The 13,495-nt window shown below is 39.5% G+C and overlaps 1 protein-coding gene across 5 annotated transcripts in view; it reads right to left on the reverse strand.

Annotated features, from left to right (window-relative positions):
- Nucleotides 1-8,852, reverse strand: part of ctnnd2a (catenin (cadherin-associated protein), delta 2a) — a 243,524-nt gene extending 234,672 nt beyond the window's left edge. For all 5 annotated transcript variants that reach the window (XM_088402108.1, XM_088402107.1, XM_088402109.1 and 2 more), the window contains exon 1: nucleotides 8,467-8,852. The gene's annotated coding sequence lies outside the window, so the exon portion shown is untranslated. The remainder of the gene's footprint in view (nucleotides 1-8,466) is intronic.
- Between the last annotated feature and the right edge of the window lie 4,643 nt (nucleotides 8,853-13,495).

Here is a 13,495-nt window from a genome sequence, read left to right on the forward strand (position 1 = left end):
TCCAAAGTATTTCTGTCAAATTTTTGAACCGGGCTACTTTTTTTGGAGCCACAAAGCATTTAGTACCGGACAAAGCAACTTGAGTCAGGTAGAGTTCCCGGCGTAAACTGGACTTTTGTTGAGGAGAGTACAGTACGATAAATGTTGTCGGCGGAAGCGAGGCTTATATATTTAATACATGTGATCCATTCAAACTCCAACAGAAAATAAGGCCCTCAATGCATTAAATATTAATAAATCTAAATCTCTAAATATTGTGGGCTTCCTATCAATGATTTAATAATGACATACATGAAGAGGAATGATGGGGTGAGATTACTTTGATATTTTACTTTACAGTAATTACAATAAATGGCCCTTCTAGTCACTTATGAAGCATAATTCATCAATATAACTCTAACTCGCCTACTGTGTTCCATTTCTAGTGGTTGGTATGTCAATGAATCAAAATAAAGAATAAACCAGCCTTTGTTATACTATACAGTGGTACCTCGGTACTCGACCGCCTCTATACTCGACCAAATCGGTGCTCGACCAAAAAATTCAAGTAGATAATGCATCGGACCTCGAACAGATTTTCGGTTCTCGACTAGCCGAGCCGAGCCGAGCCGAGCCGAGCCGACGAACGCGCTCCTCGGCCCTTCTCGGCCAGCGGGTAAGCGCCAGTTCAACTCAGACCGCCAGCGGAGTAAGACGTTTGTTCGAGTATTTCTTCCCGGATTTAAACTTTTTCGTGTTGCTCTAGCCCTTAATAATGGGTCCAAAGAAAGACAGTGATAAGGGGAAGGCAAAGAGGAAAACAATGAGGACCACTATTGAACCGAAGAAGGAAATTATAGCAAAATATGAACGTGGTGTACGAGTGTCCGACCTAGCGTCGCAGTTAGCTAGCGTCATCATGGAAGGAGTAACTCCCTCCCGTCCTCTCCACATCCATTCCTGTATGCCATCAACCACTCTCCAAAACGTAAGTAAATTATACAAAATGGTTTATAATGCTTTATTTATCTTTATCTTTATCTTTATCATGTACTGCTTGTGCACATTTACTTGTGCACACATACTTTCCATTATTTCTTATGGGGAAATTGGTTTCGGTGTTCGAACAAATTGGTGCTCGACCACCACCTCAGAACGGATTATATATATATATATATATATATATATATATATATATATATATATATATATATATATACATTTTGACTGCTAATTGATTAAAATTAGCTTAAAAGTAAATAATGTGCGTGGTTCTAAATTGGCTTATTTTTTTCCATTGGTTTGCACTCAGCAAGTAAGTTAGCTGTGTTGCCCTGTGTGCCAAGTGTGTGCCATGTCTTGTGCATTTGTTTTAATTATTTACTTTATTTAATTTAGTTTATTATTTGTATGTATCAAGCCTTGCTTATATACTGCTTCTTTATAAAAAAAAGAATTAAATAGACGTGTTTGACCAAACATGATGAATAACTGTGATTAATAATTGTGATTTCAATATTGACCAAAATAATTGTGATTATTATTTTGGCCATAATCGTGCAGCCCTATTAATCCGTTTTATTTCATTTTCTTCAATTATTTACAGACGTCTGCAGGGCATTGGTGTTGAGGATGGATTCTGTCCCAAAGTAGATTGGCTGCCACAAGGCGGTGGGGGGAGGGGGGTTTGGTTTTTAGTCAAGTGTTTCTTGTTTTTCAGTTTTGGCTAAACATTTCTTTTTTGGTGAATAAACATGAGGGAGATATACTAGTTTTGGGTAGTTTGAGATTTAGAAGTTGAATAAATACGACAGAAATCAACAAATAATTATTTGTACTGTATTAATCCTGATTTCAACATCACCAACAGTAACCAGGATTTTTTTTCTACACCATATTACAATGAGAATGTCTGGTTTTGTCGAAGGTTATGAAAGGCCGTCTAATTGGTATCCCCTGTTTGCTAAAACCCCCCCGATACGGGCTGTTCCGTGGTGGTATTGATGGCATTGGACTTTTCATAGCCTTTCTTAATGCGTTCGATGATTCTTGCTCTTTTTCCCTCACAGGTTTCATCCCAAACTCCCCACTTTCAGTCTCTGTCTCTTTCACTTTACACTCCATCTCCCCATCATTTTCGCCACTTACCCCTTCCTGTGAATTCCCTCTTCTGTCACCTGCATCCTTAACCTAGTGTAGCTTCACGCTGTTTTGTCACTTCACATATTCGCCACCGCTCCCTTCTTCTTTATCACTATCATTTTTTTACTTCTTCCTTTGTCTCCTAGCTGATAGGGAGGACAATGGAGTGGCGAAGGAGGAGGAGGGATGATAGAGGGAGCCCCATCTGTGGCTAGCTCATTAGAACAAGGAGGGAGGGAATCAGGAGCGGAAAACACACTAGAAGGCATCTACACATATTTTGCCGCCTTGCTGGAACCATTCCAACGCTGACACATCGCTAACTCTGAATCTCACTGTCATTAATCACACGATGCACAACACATAACATTGTGAATGATGTAATGCTTTAGAAACCTCCTGCACTGTCAAACTACTATGGCAGATTCAATGGAAAGTTAAAATATGTCCTAAATTGAATACCTTAGTTCTCTTCTTTAAAAATGACAAAAAAGTGCATTGCGTTTGGAACGGTGAGATTAAAAGCTCAAGGGCACTCCAGACGTGCTAAAAAGAAAATTCCTGCTTAATCTTACTTTTGACCAGCACGTGAAATAACGTGGTACATGATTGAAGGGATTTAAAACAGTGTCTTCAGTCTTATCCATCTTGAACGGTCTTCCATTTTTACCTGAGACTTTATTCATAAATCCTGTTTGGCACATTATCTGCAGCCTGTGCAATGCCAAGGCCAAATCTTTCGTCGTTTCATGTTTAACCTTTATTTCTCAGGATAAAGATGACACGTGTTATATCTCTAAAAAGTTTTACAACCCTTTTTGGTTTTAACTGGGAGGGCACCAGATGGTAAAGTCACACGAAGCGCAAGACAAAGACATCTCCAGTCAGCCAACAAGTGCGCTTTATAAAAAAACACCATAATACTAGGCACATCTGGCCATCTTGTATAAAACTAATATCACTCACACCCATTGGTTTCTATATTGTAAGTATTAAGTATTAGAACGTATGGGTAGGAATTATTTGATTATCACATGATTCCAATGGATTCCTATTTTCGGGTCTACGCTCCTAAATAGGGCTCCACTATTATGACCAAAACAATAACAACAATTTGGTCAATATTGAAATCATGATCATTAATAACAATTATTCATAAATTTTGTTCAAATAAGTATTTCACTTTTTTTTAACCAAGTAGTATATAAAAAAGGCTTCAATGCTTGATACTTTAAAAAATAGTAATAAAAAACTAAAATAAATGAAGTAAATAATTAATACATTCACCCAAGATGTGGCGAAAACTTGGCACACAGAGCAACACAGCTAAATTACTTGCTGAGTGCAAACCAATGAAAAAAATTAAGCCGATGTCATTTTTGGTCATTTCAAAACCAATGTATTTATTATCGAATTTTCCAAAATGGGTATTTTTGCTTCAAAATGACTTAAGGCAATGATTTCTGCTTCAACCCTAACCCTATACAGTACATGTTCAAAGAATCACTGCATGTTCTACTCCAGTTTCCTTTGCAAGACCGAATGAAAAATGGAGAGATTAAAAGATATATAAATATTTGGAATTTATTAAGTTTTGAATAGGAAGAAAAGTTCCTTTTTTCACATAACATCATGGGCACTACAACTGCTATGCTATTCTTTATTTTTACTAATTGACAACACAACCACTTTAATGGAAGTCCTGTTTTTGATTAGGTATTGTAAACCAAAGTGACTTGATAGGCCATTCAAATACTTTTTTATTTTTTTTTTTTAGATATATTCTTTGGCACTGAACAAAAGCAATGACATAAAGGACACGGCTCAGTTTTTAATTTTTATCAGAGGGATTAATGAGAATTGAGATAAAAGAGGAGTTTTGGGATATGGAATCCCTGAAAGGAAAAACACAGATAGAGGACTTAGGCGAATTAATTTCTACTGACATTGATTGTTCGGCTATGTGCTCCCAAACACACTTTTTAGTCACTTCGGCATTTTCAACAGTAAAAAGTTGTAACCAATAAATGAAAGATTGCTGTTTACTTGGCTGACTGTGTGCAAAATCTCTCCTCCTCAACTCCGGAATCAGAACAAAACGAAAACATGTGGTAAAAGCGGGCGTGTATTTACTCTCGAGGGAGTGTAGGGAAGGTACAAAATTTTTCTGTCATAAGTTTTCTTCAAGTCATATTTACGTCTCGGGCAGGGCTGGTGCAAGAGCGCACAATAAGCAAGGAATTCTTAGAAATGCTTCAATGAAGGAAAATAACACTTTGAGGGGGAGGTAGGGTAAGAAACCTTTGTAACATGGTTAAAAGCTCCAAAAAGTTGATTTTTCATGATAGGACCCTTTTAATGTGGGAATTTGCCTAATTATTAAGGGGAAAAAACAATCGTACGTATGACTTTTAAACTAAAAAGCTTGAGTTTTCATTGTTTGGAATTCAGCCAGATGCTGTCATCAGCAGTGACGAAGGCAAGAGTAATTATTACATATTAGTCATTTAAATGGACACAATTAAAAACAGGGTAGATTATTACATAAATATGGCCCCATAGGACAGCCATGCTCTAATGTACTGTGAGAGAAAAGAAGAGTGATGCTACAGGTTTAATGGTGCATAACGTGTATTTAATCTTGTAGCACTTCAACCCTTATGGGGAACATTGTAAAAGTGTCCATTAGCGACTCTGCATTGTGTTTTTTAATGTCATTAAACAAGCTCATCGTAGTCTACTCATGATGAAAAGCATGAATGATAGATGAGCATATGGAGGCTGTCAACACCTCCCACGAGTCCATCATAATGCAATCAAAGTACCAGGGCAAGCTCAAAGATCATGTCACTCAGCTGTGGTCCACCCGTGAGAAATGCTTGGATGAAAGAGAAGCATCAAATCTTAAACGTCCCAATTTGCCTTTCCTCTTTCTTTTGAACTTGAACGTCAGTCATTTTGGAAATGGGGCATATACACGGTAGTACTTGAGTCAAGAGCAGTGGCTTTTTTAGCTAAATGAGTGAATGCTGAGAGTCACTTAATACTTGGAACGGCTTTTCCCCGTGCAGTCGGACTATATTCTCCCATACTATAGGTGGCAGTAAATGGACTATAAAGTATACAAATAACACCAATATAATGAGGTAGATAATCCTAGTAAATTCAAACAATGAAGTAGAGTCAAATGATCTAAACAGACTCTCTCTCCATCCCTCTCTTCTATCTCTCCTCAACGTGGTGCTCGCCAGGAGTTGTTTACAGTATTTAGATCACAGTATTCCTTTTCAGACGAATAATAAAGGTGTTTGTACCAGCAAATTTCCATAAGCAATAGTTCATCCACCATGTTGTCCGCTCATTATGATTTTCCGGATGATACACGTTGCGGAAAATTTGGTCTTCGTGGACTCCGCGCGGAGGAGCGTGGTTGCCGAAATAACATCATTTTGAACCGTGCAGCCGAGCGGAGATTAAACCAAGCCAACACTTGAAGACAGGATAAAAGTAATAAAGATGAAAGATGGATGAAGAAAAGTGAAAGACATGATGCAAGAAATTGAGGTAAGCATGAAAATGAATGCTTATTGTGTATTTGGCAAATTCCTTCGTTCTTTTTTCTTTTTCTTTTTTTTCTTTTCTTTAGACCAGGTGCACCTTATGTCTTTGTTTTGTACAAACGTTTTGGTCTTGCACACTTTAAAAGGAAGGTCAAAGGAGTCCCACTCACTTTCTGCACAGCATGCCATCTTACTTTTCCAATAATTCCCAGAAAAAAAAGAATACCAAAGCGGAAAGGAGGAAAGGTCATTTTGGCGACCGCCAGGTCTCGACAGCTTCATGACAAAGTGGCAAAGTATGAAGTGATCCAAAGCCCAACTATATGGCTCCAGGCGGACTAACTATTGATGCAAACTCCTCCCTGGTCATCAGCATCCCTCTTCCGCGGCCAGCTCATCATGGCCGCTCTTTGGACTGTCGTCAGCACTCCATCCCCGTGGACGCCAGCCAGCAGCCGCGCCGACCGATCAATAGGCACCGGCGGCTAGCTTTGCCCCACCCCCTGTCTCAACTACAACGCTATAAAGACTGACTGTGTTGTGCTGCCGCCGCATAGTGATTAAGCATCCCACGCTGCTGGCTGAATTAGCCTAATCTGTGCCCGCAACGAAAGGACGTGACTTCACAATGCCCGCTTAAGACAGTCACAGGACAGAAAAGAAGCTCATCTTTTGGAAATATACGAAAGGGGTGATGCATGGGAGGGTCTTGCCTGTATGTGACAAAGATAAATATGGCACAAGAATACACTGATGATGGTAATAAGGGGTGCAATGTTTCTCACTTAATTAAAGCGGAACCTCTGAAGTCAAATGCCATCATTTGTAATTCTGTTCATCCATTTTCAACTGCTCATTAGAGACACTGTTGAGTTGGAAGCTCCCCCAGCTTTGGCACAAAAACAAACTTTAAAATTTGACAGCAGTCATGAATGCCATCAGCAAACCTCCTCAGACCTGAGCTCAACAAGCATCAAAGGATTAGTTCTCGGCCTGTTTTATGCTTTCTGCTTTGGAAAATCATGTATTTTCATTCGATTTTGAATAAACTCTCTAAAAACGGACTGGCCAAACTGACCGAATATTTGGTGAATTTTGACCTAGATGGTGATTATATGTCTCTGCATAGGGAGGCCAACACACATCTTTTTTTTTTACTTTTATGAGACATAGATTTGGCCTGAGAACAAAACCAGCAAATAGGTGAAAAAAGAAAAAAAAACTAACAAACTTGCTAATTTAAGTGTAATTTAAAAGTACGTTAAAACACAATGAAAACTAATTATAATGACAAATCCAAAATTATCACAACCCTGGCCACTTTAGCAAAGTTCACCAACACAGGGCAAATTGAGGGAACACCGTCTGAGCCCAGAGATTGTTCCCGTCTGGGTTCTTGCAAACGGGTGATAAATGCCTCCAGTTTGCCATATCTGCTATAAGTGCCCGGGTTTTCTGGGGGACAATATCGAAGGGCTAAAAAACTCCTGCCAAAGTAGAGATTTGCCAAATTTGCTGGATAGGCGTTTGTGTGGAGAAAACAATAACCAGAGATTTATGTCATCACAGTATTTACCACCACCGGGATATGTAGGTAAGCACTCATTTTCAGATGTATAATGGAAAGATTTATAAAACAGTGGTAAGCTTACTTATTCACTTTTGTAAATAGCCCATTCAGTTCAATATGTCCTTCCTTATGTACTTCTTCCTGCATGTTTTCAGTTTTCCCTCTCAAACACACCTCATTCCAATGATTAACTCATCGGCAAGCTATTAGAGCTTGAAAATGATCCTAATTATTTAAAATCAGGTGTGTTTAAGAGAGAACTCAGAAAACATGCAGGGCACCGAATTGAAAGTCCTGGGCCTATTTGAATGAAGTAAGTTAACCTTAGAAGTTCCACAGTACAGCTTTTGACCTGAGCAACTTCAATAGAGTAATGTCAAGAGTCCTATAATTTGCCATATGGGGTAGATAATTGTAAATTGGATTCTGAGGGACAGTCGTGTGCCCCTCTACACACAATTGGTGTATAAAAACTGTCAGCACCTGTGCTGCATCTAAAGTCAATTTAAAGGAAAGACACCAGTTGCAACCTAAAGTGTTTTTTTTTTTTAGCCCTTATGTTCTCAGCACCTGAAGTTCAATGCCATACAGTGAGACCTTGACATATACAATCAAAGCTTTTCTCCTGCTTGCTACATGATGATGTTGTCCATCACGCATCTGTCAAAGTGCTGACATGCAGTTGGCTGTGCATGTACCCACATCATGTCCACTAACACCACCCCCTCTGCTCATCCTCCTCAACCTCCAGCTCATCAGCAGGATCTATTACACGCCCTTGACGAACTGCCAGCGCAATCCCTCTTCTGCAAAATGTCTATTTATCATCACAAGAAAGGAAAAAAGGTTGATGAGACTCCTCTACATATCCTTGTATCGTCTCTGAAATCATGGTCATTGAAAGGAAGCTGTATGTTAAAAGTATAACTTCACTTAGTTATCACAAACCCTCCATATAGGTTATTTCCTCACATACAACATTTTTACATATGATAAGCTATCATTCAAATCCACCACTAAGACTGATGACTGTTGTGTGATGGAATTTTGATGGCAAAGACAACCTTTTTAATACCGGCACAATGCTTCCTCCATGCCTGGCCAAGTATCTCCAATGAACACTTTCCACGTCCCATTGTGGTGGGCGACACTAAACGTTTTAAGGATCCATATTCTGTAATTTAAAGTATTTCAGAAAATCATGTCAAGACTTACCTATATGTGCTCCTGGCCACCGTCCCAGGCACCGATGTCTCCTCGCTTCTCCTTCCGCAGCTGATACACCTTTCCTCGGGGGTCCAACCCGCAACGTGCTCGGTTCAGTTGAGGATGGAAGCGCGCGTCCGGTCGCCTAGTGCAGCTTCCAGGGATGTGGCGGGGGCAGTTTGCATTTGCAGTCCGCGAAAGGACTGAGGCATCCGTAGGGCGCAGGTGGGAGGAGGACGGCTGATGTGACGGAGAAAAAGCAGGTAGCTCGAGGGGTTCGGAGCGGAGGTGTACAGGCGCGGGAGAGCGGCGAAACACTGCGGCGACAGGAAGCACCGGAAAGGAGGCAGACAGCCACACTCTGTCTCGCTCGGCCACTCGCTTGCTGGCGCGTGCACGCGTTAGATCCAGTTCAATCGTGTGGTGTGGCGCGCCCTCTGCAGGGATAACGACGATAAGACAGGCAAGGTGTTCCCTCTTGGCCGCGGGGACACCTCCCGCTGTGAATTTGTGAAAACCCGTATTTGGGACTGAGGCCATACTCCCGTCGTAGGAACCGAACCGCTGTCTCGGGCTGCTATCCTCTCGTTTTTGACCTGAGCATTTGGGTGCAATTTGTATAACCTACTTCAATTTCACGCGGAGGTAAGCTGGAGTGTAAACCCAGGAGGGGGGGGGCATCCACTGATTTCCGTCGACAATGGTTGATGAAGGAGCAACAAACAATGTAAATTAAGCGCTTCCGTCCTTGTTTTGCTGTTCTAACGATCGGAATGAAGTATGAAATCCGTGTGTGTTTAGTCAAAAAGGTGTTCTGTTGTATGAAAGTTAACAGGTGGAAACAACTGCTCGTTATTGGGTACTGTACGGTGGCCGACAGGGATAAACACCGCAAATTCCGGAATTTCTCTTAATAAGGACGAGTTAGAAATTCGTGACGTCATTTTATTGTTGCAAAGCTACAACAGATGTCTTGAGCAGGTTAAAGGGTCACCAAAACCTATTAAGACATTTTCATCAATAAAGAGTCAATATTTTAGCTACACTAAAAACATTTGGCTTGAAAATAAACAAATAATGGTTAGAAAAAACATTGTTGCGCAAAAGAGAGGAAAGTGTGTTGGTATGTACTGTGGCTTTTTTATTTTCAAATTTACAGCCAAAAGGTGTTAACTATCTCGCTATCTTATCAAAAATATCTTTAACTAACGTGTTAGTTACAATAAACACTGGTGCCTGTTGGAGAGCCTTGTGGTCAGTTGTTGTGATGATATTATAGAGTTCATGCTTTTCCCCAAGTCTGGGAAGAATCCTCAGATTTTTCTTCTCTGGTTTATAGCATGTACAGTAAGTAGACCAGAGATCAACAGTGGGAGATGGACCATTAGCTGAAAATCCAGATCAGCGACTGCAACGTCTTTACAGGTTTATTTTATCATATGCTGTTTCAACAGAAAACGTGCTAGTAACCACACAGCATTGTTGGTAAGTTACTTCAAAACTGTACCAATATAATATTACTGTATTTGAGATGTAATGCACTACTCTACTATTGCATTCCTTTTATATTACTCTCACCACCATAACTGGAAATATGGATTTGCCATTCTAACTGTAGCTCATTACGTGACTACCCATCCAGTGAAAGGTTGGCTTAAGCCTAAAAGCAGTACAAATCATTTCATCTGTATTTTATTTTATTTTTTACATATATGGGGAGGGGGGGGGGGGGGTTAATCCCTTTACAATTTAGCTTCACAGCATAGTGCAGCATTGTCTATGCTGTAGGCATAAACAGTAACTTCACGTTACTATGGCCCCACTCTAAATGGTTTGTCAAATTACTGTTCCTAATTTGCGAAGTGGACAGCTTTTTACGTGCACTAAATGCACCTAATGATTAGATTTTTCTTGTCTTTATCTCTGACGAACTCAAAGTAATGATTGTATGTCCATCTTGTGTACATATTGTTCATTTGCCATTTCATCTCAGCTGTAGTCAATCAGCAAGTTAACATTTTGCCCTGGACATTTCTCCTCAAATCTTGCTGTGTTTTTGGTGAATTTGGGTTGCGGGGGCACTACTTTCAGGCTAAAAATGCAGCGTAATGTATTACTATAGTCTCATTTATAACGAGTACATTACTTTTTTGTGCGTGTAATATATTACATTACTGTGTTACAGTAAAAAGTAATACATTACAGAAATTACATTACTTTTACAATGCATTACTCCCAACACTGCTACACAGCATGGGTGGTTTAATTTGTCTAAATTCAATCATTATAGACTGAAATATCACCTCTGTTGATTGATAAATTAACAAATTATGCTGAATACCTTTGGTGAAATTCCAGGATGTTTGTTGATTGGCTCACTGAACTTGCTGATGAGCTGATTTTTGAGTCAGGTGTGATGCAGGGGGTGACATAAAAACAGACACGTTTGTGGCTGTCAAGAAACGTGCTTGCCTACTCCCAATCTAAAGGAAAAAGCATAAGCGCAGAGACGAGTTAATGATTTATGTTTAGACTGCCTCAGCTAATATGTGACAATGGTGCGGCTCTTAGAAAATACATTCTAGAAATAAACAAACAGCCCCAAAGTAGGCTTTAAATCTTCAAATGAATAACGGTCAGTTTAATGTGTTTAGTTTTCCTGAAGATTGGCAACAAAAGCTTCCCTAGCTGGACCACACCGGAGTGAAACCTATCATGCAATAAATCTTACCTTTTGACTCAAACAACTTTCTTTCGGCACGATTTCAAAACTCTGTTTGTCCGCCAAAGATTAAGATGTTCCTACCCACGCTCTATTTGTTGAAATGTTGTACCTGGAATGCCGCCCTCTTTCAAAATGATGCGCTTTCTAAACTTTTGTCAGAAGGTGCTGACCTTATTCATATTAATGACGTCATTTTCAATCAACCCCATTTGACCAAACTTTCCAGGATGTTTTACACAAGGCAACCCCGAAAAAGGTCTCAAATCGATCCAAATGTTGGGTAGGCCGTTTTATGGCCCGTAACTGGATTATCTTTGACAACGGTTTTTACAGTGTATAGTTAATTTAATGAATACATAATTTTACATTTCTAATTTTGCTTATGCCCTTAAAAACATTTACGTTTGCTGTTGACTGAAAATGATGTGCTCAAAGCTCATCAATCTTGGCTCACTTGTCTTTCAGGGTTTGTTCGCCTCACATTCGCAAGCAGATCTGTGACTGGTCATTACCTGAGCGTTGCACAGTTGTGATATCATTTCCATTCGAATGCAAGTGGAAAACATGTGTTTTTAAAGGTATTATACAGAGTGATTGAAAAGTAACTTCCTTATTTTGGATTACTTTTATTTGTGTGTGTAGGTGTGTGTGTGCGTGTGTGTGTGTGGTGCATGATATTTGGCGATTAAATCAATGTTCCTGTCTTATTTTCAGATATAAATTTTGTTTTGAATTTGACAGCCTACAAAAGTGGCTTTACGTCTGACCCAACAGGAACATGCCCAGTTTCTTCGAGTTACAATGAGAGTTGCTTGACAATTCTTGGCCGTCTTAGCGTCGACTTGAGCATGTCTTCCTTTAATGGTCCTTCGTCATTTTTACACTTGAACAATGGATCTCCAAATTGAGCAATCTGCTGCTACCTGGGCATGTTCCAGTACATTCAAATGTCAAGACACTTTTGTAGGCTCACATTTCAATCTAAAAAATCAGTTTGGGATGAAAACAAGTACGTCAATGAAATTTCCATGAAACTGGACATGAAAACGAACTTGAAGATGAAACAAGGGTTTTTTTTTGTTTTGTTTCGTTTTGTTTTGTTTTGTTTTTGCCCTGTCTGTATGTGTTGCCGGTACATATTCAAGATTCAAGAGTTTTATTGTCATATGCATAGTAGTAGTGCACAATGAAATTCTTATTCTGTTCACTTCCCCGAGCAGACTACATTCCACAATCGAGCAAATAATAAAGTAGGCAACAAAACTGAGAGAAAAAAACATTAATACAGCAATAAGGACTTTAATAATGAAGCACTAATAAATGAATTGACTCATATTCTGAGCATATCATGGAGTAGATGGAGTGGAAGAAAATGTATATATATGAGGATAATAGTACAAAATATCATATAGTGCAAAGTATGTATTTAGCAGCTTTCCTGCACTGTACAGGATTTGTCAGGTGCATGTGTGCATGCAGTAAAGTGACTGGTGATGAGGCAGATCAGTGCGTGAGGGATTTGTTTAGAATCCGGATGGTCTGTGGGTAGAAGCTGTTTGCCAGCCTCACAGTCCTAGCCCTCCTGTAGCATCTGCCTGATGGCAGCAGTTCAAACAGGTTGTGTTGTGGGGGAGTATTGTGTGTCCTCCGTAGAAGCCTGGTGTAGTAATTGTCCTGGAGTGAGAGGAAGGCTGCTCCACAGATGCACTGTGAGGTTTTCATCACACGGAGAGAGGAAGTTGAAGGCTTTCACCCTCTCTGTCCATTAATATCAAAACCTCTAGAGAATTGCAAATTACCTCCTTTCATCTTTCTTAAACTTTGCATTCATAATTTTCGTATCATCAATCATCAATGTCTCTTAGTGCAAACGTGTAATACCTTCTAGTTCTGTCTGCGAATACGTGCATGTTTGTAGAACGATCGCTAGAGGGCGGTCCCTATCTGACATTTAACATGGGATAAAGACCCAATAGCTATTCCCTCTATCCATTCATAAAAGGCTACAAACTAACTATCGGTTTACATAATGTTGTTATAATTTCAACAACTTGTATTGATTTTGGATTTTGCATTGTAAAAAAACAAAACAAAAAAAGTAATAATAAATTTAAAAGAAATACGTATTTCAATCAATGACTACTAGAAAACATCTGCACATGTAGTTAGCTTTCAGTTTCATTTTTGGAGTGAATTTTGTGAACACAGCAGACAAAATATCACTATCACCTTGAAACGTGTGTTGAGTCTGGATGGCTCCCCAAAACGGAGCTATTTAAATGTGTTTTTTAGAAAACACCTTGGAATGAAAAC

Source organism: Hippichthys cyanospilos, chromosome 19 (genome assembly GCF_059441005.1).
Source record: "Hippichthys cyanospilos isolate Australia breed blue-spotted pipefish chromosome 19, RoL_Hcya_1.0, whole genome shotgun sequence".
Lineage (NCBI taxonomy): Eukaryota > Metazoa > Chordata > Actinopteri > Syngnathiformes > Syngnathidae > Hippichthys > Hippichthys cyanospilos.